General features: G+C 32.7%; 1 protein-coding gene across 5 annotated transcripts in view; it reads right to left on the minus strand.

Annotated features, from left to right (window-relative positions):
- Positions 1 to 2,836: 2,836 nt before the first annotated feature.
- Positions 2,837 to 11,074, minus strand: part of LOC138697821 (apoptosis-inducing factor 3) — an 84,941-nt gene continuing 76,703 nt past the window's right edge. For all 5 annotated transcript variants that reach the window (XM_069823367.1, XM_069823357.1, XM_069823377.1 and 2 more), the window contains one exon: positions 2,837 to 11,074. This exon is cut by the window's right edge and continues 2,938 nt beyond it. The gene's annotated coding sequence lies outside the window, so the exon portion shown is untranslated.

An 11,074-nucleotide genomic window follows, 5' to 3' on the forward strand; every position in this document is an offset into this window, starting at 1 on the left:
ACATATGCCGATACTGCTATAGAATCCAGTGTAGCAGGAGCAATGACTGCACATGGAATTGTAAATGAATGATTATAAGACATTATCCAGATTCTAGACTTTCCCCAAAATGTGGTTATGAAGATCAATGTGTTAATATTCGTCTAAAAACATCTACCAACATCTACCAATACAATAAATTTGATTATGACCAGCCTCATGATCAGAGCTTCTGGTTACAGTTCATGAGGTCCAGGGTTCGATTCTCATTTAGAGCACAGGAATTTTTCCTTAAAGGAAATTTTTCTACCTCCCAATGTATCACTTTTGCTACAACTCATGGACCAAGGAGTACTACAAAACATAAATTATTCTTACAAAAAATGCTTCTTCATGCACTTACTAAAAATGAAGAAACTTCACTTTTCCTACTTTAAAAATTGAGGAAAATTACGATTAAAAAGTTATCTATAAGGTAACATGTCGTGGGACAATGTAACACAGCAGTTAATAAAGATATATTGGAAAAAAAATTATAGTGAGCTTCATCTTCATTGAAAGACTGCATCAGACTAAAAAAACCAAAAGAAGTTCTTCAGCTTATTAAACAAATTCCAGGCTGTGAGTAAGTGAACGAAAATGATGTAAATGAGTAGATATCAGCTGATAGTGAAGGCCACCAAGTGTACATAGACGAAATCATTTTCCTGCTCCAGAAAGAATCTGAAGATGAGGTAGTTGTCTATAACAGAGCAACTTGTATCATATATACAGGGTGGAAGTGGTATAACCTTGCACATTGAAAGAAGGTATAGATTATATGAAAATAAACAAAATATCTATTATACGTTTTGCAATTAAGTGCATGGTTAATTAAATAATTGTATCGAAAATTTTAACTCGCTGGAAATGTCACAATGCCCAAGATTCCACACAGAGGCACTGAACTCATCCGACGTAAGATGTAAACGAAAGGAGACTTCTTCAGCCCAGGTTTCCTTTTCTCGACCAAATTTAAAATCTTCTCTTCCCTGTCAACAATTTCATGAAGTCTTTATCGACCTTGATTGGGAAATGTTGGAATTATGCTACCCATGTCACGGACCAGCTAGCAGACAGCGATGAATGTCTCTGCACTGGGTACTATCCTACAGGAAACTTTCTGCATACAAGTGTTCAGCGGCACGCAAGTTGCATTTCGACTCTCTGTAAATTAAAATCATGACCAGACATTCCGAATTAGAAAATCTTGGCATTGTGAAGCACTAAGTTGAATGGCAATACAAACTTCATGTAAGATCAGAAGACTCAAATACCCACTTTCACTCGATAATCACATAATACTGGGACAAGACAACCTGACTACCAATTATCCCCTATACCTATAAAAAAAAAGTTGAGAACAGCTGATCAGTATTGCCACATCTAGTCATGTTGGTCAGATAACAAATTTGCAATACTTTTTAGTTGATTTACACGAAAACTATCCATTCTATCGAAATACAACAAAGAAATTAGAATATTCTTTATTACATTCTCTATTAGTATTAACAGAAATCAAGATCCTATGCATAGTAATTATCCACAACGATGACATTAAAGTTTTCAGAAAAAAACATTTTTTTTTTTTTCGAGAGCTATAAACTTCCAACCAATATGGTACCGGTATTAGATTTTTTTGTTACACTCAATATGACCAATTTGCTTTGCAAATCTGCAATTATTTCACTTCCACCCTGTAGATGCTGCAACAGCTGTACAATTAACACTTCAGCTACAGCATGCTGATGCTTCGCCAATTGATATGTCCATGAGGCACTAGATTAATATTGCCTCATCATGCAGATTCAATCATCAATGCGTCAGATAAAATTAACTGATTTTGTAAGGCATATCTGTTATGAGCTTATCTGTAGGTAACCAAAACAATGAAAACGGGTATCTTAAATGTTAACAAAGTCTCTTTTCTTATGATTACTATAATTTCGTTTCGTCCAGCATTGTGGAGTAACAGCATGTCTGACTGTGAAATGAGTGGACCCAAGTTCAAATTCTGGTCGTACAAGTTACCTGGTTGAGGTGTTTTCCAGGGTTCTCTCTCAACCCATGACGAGAAAATGCTGGGTAACTTTCGGTGCTGGACTCATTTCGCTGGCATTAACACCTTCATCACTCAGATGCTAAATAACCATAGCAGTTGAGAAAGCATCTCAAAATAAACCAATAAAAAGAATATTGGATTGTGATCTCTTGAAAAACATAGTAAAATCAGTCTAGTATATACAGTCACGAAGCTCAATACGTAGTAAATATGCATCCATAAATAGTTGCTAACCACTAGGATCACTACTATTGCCTCATTACAGACAATGCGAAATAGTACTTGCACAGTCTATTGTTCCTAGTACCCTCATAAACTCAAGTTTCGTGACTGTATACACCATTGTCAAATATCGTATTTTTTCCTTTACTTCTCTTAAGTTCAGAAATTTGAGGACTTTTTCCATTTCGGAATTTCAGTTTGGATTACCTGAAATTTCGGATTAGCAGGGTTCTAATATAATTGCAATGACGGATTCTGACCAGAAAGTTTAACAGTCTTTTTTTCAAATATAAAACATAAACTCTATTATCATAGTTTGATTCAGTGGAATGTGTCGAATTTCTTGTTGAAGTTCACATTTTAATTTATGAGGAGAAAAATCATGATAATAAATGGGACTGACAATGATTATGACAACCTTTCCTTCACTCTGAAAGATTAAATTAATGGAATAATAATTGAATGATTAAACGTATTGTCCAAACAGTTACTGATTCTTATTAATATAATTAAAAAATAAGCACTTCAAAAAAATGTATGCAAGAATATTTATTCGATGATATACTTTACATAATAACATTATAGACAAGTTTATATAAAATTCTGTTATTAACAATTATAATTTTATTTGCATATTTCGTAATGTATAAAAAAGGAACCTTTGAATATCTGTAACAAAATATTTATCAAGACTAAATCTTTATTTCAGACATGATGAAATGGAAAATGAATGTAACGAAGACTTTTACCACTACATTGCTCCCCAGTTAAACTACAAAAGCACACTCTAAGTACTAGTTAAATAAGCGTCTATATTATAAAAATACATAAAAAGAAAGTGCATATGCTCCTCTTTCAGTTCTTAATACCTATTAAATCATAGGCCATGCAGAAACAAGATGTATGGAGTCCACTTCAAGCTGACATAAATCTTATCTATTAGAAATATATTCCTCAAGATCAAACAATGCAATGAATACATTTCAATACGAGTTCAGGACACTATTTAATATTACAATATACTTCCACTAAAGTTAGTAATCTACTCTGAAGACATCAGTTGCTGTTCTATTCTACAATGAAAGTGTGCTCAATCATTGTATTACAGGATAAAAATAAAAGAATTAATTATACAGTGTGTTTAAAAATAAACCGACAAGATTTTGTGGGATGTTTCTCAATTAAAAAAAAAAACACAAAAGCAAAAGGTTTCAATCTTCTAAGTCAAATAGTTCCTGAGATATCAAATAAACATGATTTGTGATTAAGCAGTGTATTAGTGTATATCATAAGCATACTATAGTCGGTGCGTCCAATGAATGCCCAGTCGGAAGCATTATGTTGGATATTTCTTTTTTACACGCATCAATATTTGTAATGTCAAGCAGTGTTGTTACATTTTAGTTCCAAAGATAAGTTCTAGTTAAAATTATTTTTATAGAGACATCACTACATTGATTTCTACCACCACCATATACAGTGAATATGTTTTAAGCTTTAAAATTACTTTAAGTAATTTAAAATTGAAATTAAAATTACTAACCTTTTTTGTCGTCATCAATCAACTCCAGATACAACAACATTCGTTTTTACTCCACGTGGAGTAGATATTATGAGAATGTCAATTACAACTGCTATTGCATCATTGGTAGATATAATATGTTACCACTTCTTGTGATTGGAGCGGCATCTGAGAAGGCCTAATCAATAAACTCTTATCTTTTCTCTTCAAGAGAAAGTGGCCTCTTTGACACCGGCAGGGTATTAATTGGACGCAGATACTATATCTGGCATTGAAATGTTCAACTTCCGACTTTCCTCAGAATCAGAAAAGAGCTCTCCATACACTGCCTATCACTCTTGAGTTAGGTTGAGTACGCATAATTGTACCTATTAAAAAGTGGAAATCATTTAGCGAAAGATTTAGGCCAAAAACACGTATTTAGTAGTAAGATAAGTGAAATAATTTCTAATAGACAGATCTGTAAAACTGCTGTCCTTTTATGACACTCCACAATTCTTCACAAATTAGTAATACGTAAAATTAAACAAAGTACATTATCATGTGAAAGCAACGGCTGAATCTCTCATTGGTTCAATAATACTGACATCATGCACTACAATTTTCAAACTAAACTACACCCAGTTTCTCTTAGAGACTTAGAATGCAAAAAAATTACCAATTTTTAATAAAATCAATTCTTAACAAAACGTGTATACTGACTGTATAAGCAGGAACTCTACTATATAAATCACCCATCATAAATATGTGACTGTATATCCATTCTTAACTTCCCTTTCCCCTTTCCAATGACGACTCTTGCCTTTTTTTCTGCTGAAACTGATCTACAATGATAAATTATAACCCATTACTACATTCGTCCCATATCACTAAAGTAATTATGTATGATAAAAGGATTTTCGTTAGTACTGATCTCGTTCCCTCAGTTTCTGTACTTATTGCCATTTGTGGCCTGAACTAGGAACAACTATTCATAAAGAAAATTAGCTTAACACATTTTCAATGCACATCCATTGCTTACACAACATGTCGTCATTTATTTTAAAACTTAAAATTATCAACGCTTCCTTGAAGTCAAATAGCAATTAATAGTGAGAACTCTCCAGACATCATTTAGTATACTACTTAAATTTTTATAAGTCAGAGATTATAAAAAGTATGACTTAGTATGTGAGAACCATTTCAAAGATGGATGCAACACTTAAAAACAATAAGGTAGTTCATATACACTTTGCCAGAGTTACAACCAATTTTGTTTAACACAGAACATCTCATAGAAGCCGTTCCACCATAGCTGAAGCACACAGCCTTGTCATCTCGAGTGGGCGGCAGTACGTGGAAATCTTACAGAGTAGACGCATTTTCGTCCACAGCACATCCAAGGTCATGCTTCAACCACTGTGGAATGGCTTCTATGCAACTGTGAGGAAAATCTTGTAAGACCACCAGCTGTATTCACATTCAGCACATACAGAGACATTTTAAAGCATATTTTCCTTTTTTGCTAGGATCCTGCAAATATGTGCTAGTGCATTTTCTACCCAATGCATTGCTCAATTATGAAACAGAATTCTTCAGAGACAGGATAATTATAACAACTGGACTAAAAAAATCGTCATTCTACTCGTATTCTTTAATCAAGGCCTCAAAATCAATTAAATGTACCTTGCTAGAAGTTTCAAATGTTATATTTCACACGTGGTTTATGCACAATAGTACTTGGTCTTTCTTCAATCAAACAGCTACAACATTTCTTGATGACCAATATAACAAAGAGTGACTAATGGAAATTGTGTTTATGTTATCAATAAAAATATACACACCGAATTAATTATTATTTGAAAACTTGAAAGTAAAATTTTAACATCAGAAAAAATAAATAGTAATTATTTTTGTAACTTGTGTGTAAAGTCATTTAAATTATTTTCACAAATGCAAAATATCCATACTACTCAATTTGACAAATAATTTGTGGTATGCCTATTACCATAAAACAACACTTTTTCTAGAAGAGATTTATTTCGATTTCATAATAAAACCAAATCCTACTACAGTAAAATCCCTTATATCCGGCACCCAAATAACCAGCAATACCAAAACAACGGCACTTTTGGCTGGGCCCAAAAAAAATAGTCATTCATGCGAAAGAGAAGAGTCTGACAAAGATGTGAGTGGTTTTCGAGATCGCATATGCTGCATATTGTATTTACTCTTTACACTGTTCACGTGTGAAAACAAAGACAAAAAACCATCATGTCCCTGGAGTAGACGGTAGCATCGGTACCTGTCACTTAGACCTTGCAAACAATGTGCAGAGACGATATCTTTCAATTTAACACTTGAACTCGCTTGTTTCGAAGGGGTGTTGAATGAGTCTAAATTCGAAAGTGTGAAATTCTCTGGTCCTACAGCGCGTAAAAATTTCATTCGAGTGATTGATAGTATCATGGCTATTACTGCTAAGCGCTGCTGTTGCACAATGGATTCTGCGAAACTCAAGCAAAATGTTCTTATGCTCAAATCATCGAGTGTTGCTTCATAGTCTTCATAGTTGCGACGTTGGCTACACTGCTCTTCACGTCACATGACTCACATGACCGCTATTTAAAATTGTCATAAGGTTACGAAAACTTTTAGTATTTTTTATGCTATTATGTATTACTGGATTACAATAATTATGAACTGATGAATGTACATTACCGTATTCAGTACTAAAATAAACACTGTACGTATTTCAAAACTTTTTTAATAATCTATTTGAAAATTACTAAATTTCAACATTGAAAAAAAAAATGTTTGTGCAGTACAGTGTGTCTTTACATAACCTATAAACATATTTTTCAATTATCTGGCAAAATCAGTTATCCGGCACTGGCTTTGTCCCACAGTTGCCAGACACGAGGAATAATTCTACTGTATGTCCAAAGAGAACAGAATATCTATTAGGTTACAGTAGTCTTGGATTGATTTTTAACATAGTAATATTTAATAATAATAATTATATTATTATTATTATTATTATTATTATTATTATTATTATTATTATTATTATTACTGTATTTCTGCTCTTACATATCTGGCTTAATTTTGCTACCAGTCTTTGTCATCATCTGTGTTTTCGCAGTTACAATGCTGGCTGTTGGACTCAAGGTTCGACGAGATCAAATCTGGCTGAGTGCAATGGGTTTGAAGGACGATAAAATCCTTAGCATGGCTTCTTTGGGGAGCAAGTATAGCTATGGGTCGCATATCGCAGATTTAGGCCTATGGCACATAAAAGAACCTGTCCCTGAAAGGCGGCTCTAGGCAAAATTCTTAGACCATTTCTTGCCCACATTGAACTTCGATAGTGAAGTTGAAAGTGTCCTTAAGGATACGTCATGGAGACTTCATAGCTTGGCCCGCTTGCTCACCGGACTTGAGTGCACTAAATTATTATCTTGGGAACATTATAAAGGCCATTGTCTATAGATCATTCTCAATAACATGAAATTCTTTGCTAACATGATCAACAAATATCTGGATGTTTTGGAGCAATATGAAGGAATATGAATATCAATGGCAATCAATATTTTTACAGAATGAGCATACAAGCTGGTCATTTTGAGCACCTTCTCCAAAGGTAAGCCAAAAACAAAATTGACTTTTGAAAACAAAAGAAAATCGAAAATAAGTTCATATGAATTAATTTTGTTCATTTGTGATGAAGTAGGCCCCACATATTAAGTTAAGTTACATCATGTGTATATATTAAGCAAGCTGTGTTCATAGGAAGTCGAATACCGTAAGTTTTGTATGCCAACAAACAAGCAAGCAATGTCCCACATTATTCAACATTTTCCCGTCGAAAATAATTTAAGATAACATGAAAACAGCTGCATGGATGCCTGTTGTCCAACATTTACCGATTTCCATAGTCTGACAATGGTGCTATTATGAATTACAATAATTTACATTAAGAATTTAAGTATTTATAAGAAAAATGTCGCACACTTTTAACCACAAACATATAAATGTTTAAATGAAAAACGAATAAAATAAGCTAATATGTACAGAACCGCAATAACGGGTATTCTAAACAAAATATCTAAAGGAATTTTAATCATACAACATAGTAATTATTCACTGACATGCCAATATAAATCTTATTTCTTTAATATATTTTATTATTCAATGTAACCCCCATCAACAACAAATACTGTTCCCCATTCCCTCCACAAACGTGAGAGTTCTTAGATGTCAGATTGGAAACCCAACAAATGCTTGAATTCCTAAAAGTAAATCCAGTAATTATATTTTATGAGAAAGTACACAATCTTATGATTCATATCATATTACACTTAAAAAAGAACGATGATTGTTGTGAGGCATTATTACAATATCATCACAAACATACTGGTATACAAATTTGATAAACTAAGCCGGTGATACTTCAAGGTTATATGAACAATTAAACTAAAATCCGTGTTTAGTTTACTATACATAATACTAAATTATTAGCACAATTAAAAATTGTTATCACTTCAGAGAACTTTCATATTGTTATTAAAATATGAAAGTACAATAAAAATCTCACTTTCGTTATTTTAAATGCTGCAGTCTCCACAGACCTCAATGACTTCAGATCATGTTGTGACGTAATATATTTAATACATTCTGGGGAATATTGATTGTAAATACATTTACGGTATTAAATGCAATTTTATGTATTGGAGACTTAGTACATTGTACGATGATGAACAGTTTCTAAGTTTGAATAAATGGAATATGACTCTGTGCTTCAATAATGTTACTACATGTGCAACAAAATTTCCAATTTGTTTCCTTTCCTTAGATTTATCAACTAATAAATGTTTACAAATTAAAAAAAAAAAAATTCACATCCTTAAACGAGATATAAAATTATAGAATCCTTCTACGTTATTAAAGTAGTGAATCTCAAGTGATTCCCTCCCCCATACTTGTTAACAGCATATAGAGCCAATGCAGATATCAAATTTTAGATTGTGAGCTGTAGGCTATGTTCCATAGTTCACAATCTATTATATTTACGAAATGAACTGGCAGACACTCATTCCACAATGCGATTCTTTGGCGAAAATCAAGACACTGTTTTTCTATTTCCAAATTCTGTACATTTTTCTCAGAAATATGAATTAAATTGAGAATATAGCAACACTTAAATATTCTTTAAAAATACTCCTACCATGATTGTAATACACTAGTACCGGTAGTGCTCTTTGGGGGAATGGTTAGTTTTGGATTATAAGAAAATACTCTCTGGTTTAATTCCCCTAACTTTTTTTTAATCCTAAAACACTTTTATTATTTTCCTTTCTTAAGTTTTCAGACAATGCATAGAATATGACATAAAATTAAGACATCCCGAAATGAGACGGAATTCATTTCAGTATCATGCCATCCTTAAGGTCTAATTTAACATGTGAGCACACTCAAAAATTATTTTTAAGTGGAACAAGATTAAACTATAGCAATAAACTTGGATTTGTTCAGATTATCTAAAAAGATATATTAGATTAAACATAAGCCAAACTCTATTCATCCAAGCAGTTAAACTAGAGCATTACTGTTACTGCATAGTCATCAACTGAGTATAAAATTCAGCTCCAAACTCATGGCACTCATCTGTGTGAAACAAGTAAACCGGTAGATAGGACACTGAGGGGTAAGGGTAGTCCCTTTTCCTAGCAGAAGATGGTCAGAAGAAAGTGGGTTGGAGTGGGAAGTTTTGTAAAGTTATGACAGAAAACATAGTTCCCTAAAACTAATGTACAGTTTCAAATTGTGAAATTTATTTAGTTTCACGTGTATAGTCTTAATGAAATGAAATAAATATTAAAAGGGTAATAAACTGAGAAGTATAAAATCACATTAGTACAATATAATACTAGAAAGCTAAGTAACTGATATAATGCAGACGGGTAGTAACACAGCACGAAAGAGAACATGACAACAAGACAACCACCTTCATAATAACCCATACACCCCAATCTATCTTACAAAATAGGACCATCCCTAAAGAAGAAAAAAAAAAGTTTCACGAGTGAATGTGACTATTTCAGAGTTGCACTATATTTAGTGTTATCCGGCAAAAAATACTCAAGATGGATATTTATGTAAATACAGAAAAGTGCCTATTTTTGCCAAAGTATTGCATGATCGGAGTGGCTTCCTAGCTATTTTTAATATGATGATGAATATATACTACTTTCAAATATGAATATCTTAATTACTCTAAATGCAATAAGAAAATATATCCAAATATTTAAGTACATCTTTGGGAAGGGCCTGCCCCCTTGAGTGGGTTTTTCAATGCATAACTATCCACCCTTCAAGAACTTCTCATCCTTATATCATTTAATAAACAGCTGTTGAACACCAATAAATAATATTACCTACAATGTAGCGTATGAATTAGTAACAATGATTTGAGAGGCAATACTTCATTTTTACATTAAATGTTAAAAGTAATATCTGCATGTATTTCATACAATTTTTTAGCCTATGGATGACCCACAGTACACGTATTATGAAGTCAAATATCTCTAAATAATTTAATTACAGTTAGGTAATAAATTTGTTTATAAATGAAATACTATGCAAGAAATCAGGTGCCATATTATAAAATTGAATATAACATAAAATTCAGTTCAGTAAAGTTTAAATTGTTTCAGTACAACCTATATATTCGTATTGTGTGTGTGTGTATCTAATGCTCTGGATTTAACAATGAAGTCATCATCCTTCTTGCTTCCCAATATTTTGATGGAAGGTCCACAAATGTCCTAAGAGTTTCACAATTAGCCAGGTGCTCCATCTGCATGTCCTCTTCTCTGGTGCACAGTAAGCATTTAGGTGAATTCAGTACTCCAATACGATGGAGGTGTTTACTGAGGCAATCATGACTTGTAATCAATCTAAACATGGTCACGGCAGATTTTCGAGATAGATCAGGAATTAGTTTTGGATCTTTAAATGATTCTTTCCATTTTGAATTTTGATGTTTTGCCTGTTCACTGTTACTTATTCTTTTTGTGACTAGTTTTATTAATTCATATGGGAACTTGAAATTTGTTTTTAAGTTGATTTTAGTTCCTTTCTTCGCTAACATATCTGCTTTCTCGTTACCGTTCAGTCCACAGTGGGTCGGGATCCATTGGAAGACCACTTTTTTTATTTAGCATTTGAATTTGTTTTACCATGCAATGAATTTCTTTTACTTTTTCCAT

This window comes from Periplaneta americana, chromosome 1 (assembly GCF_040183065.1).
Source record: "Periplaneta americana isolate PAMFEO1 chromosome 1, P.americana_PAMFEO1_priV1, whole genome shotgun sequence".
Lineage (NCBI taxonomy): Eukaryota > Metazoa > Arthropoda > Insecta > Blattodea > Blattidae > Periplaneta > Periplaneta americana.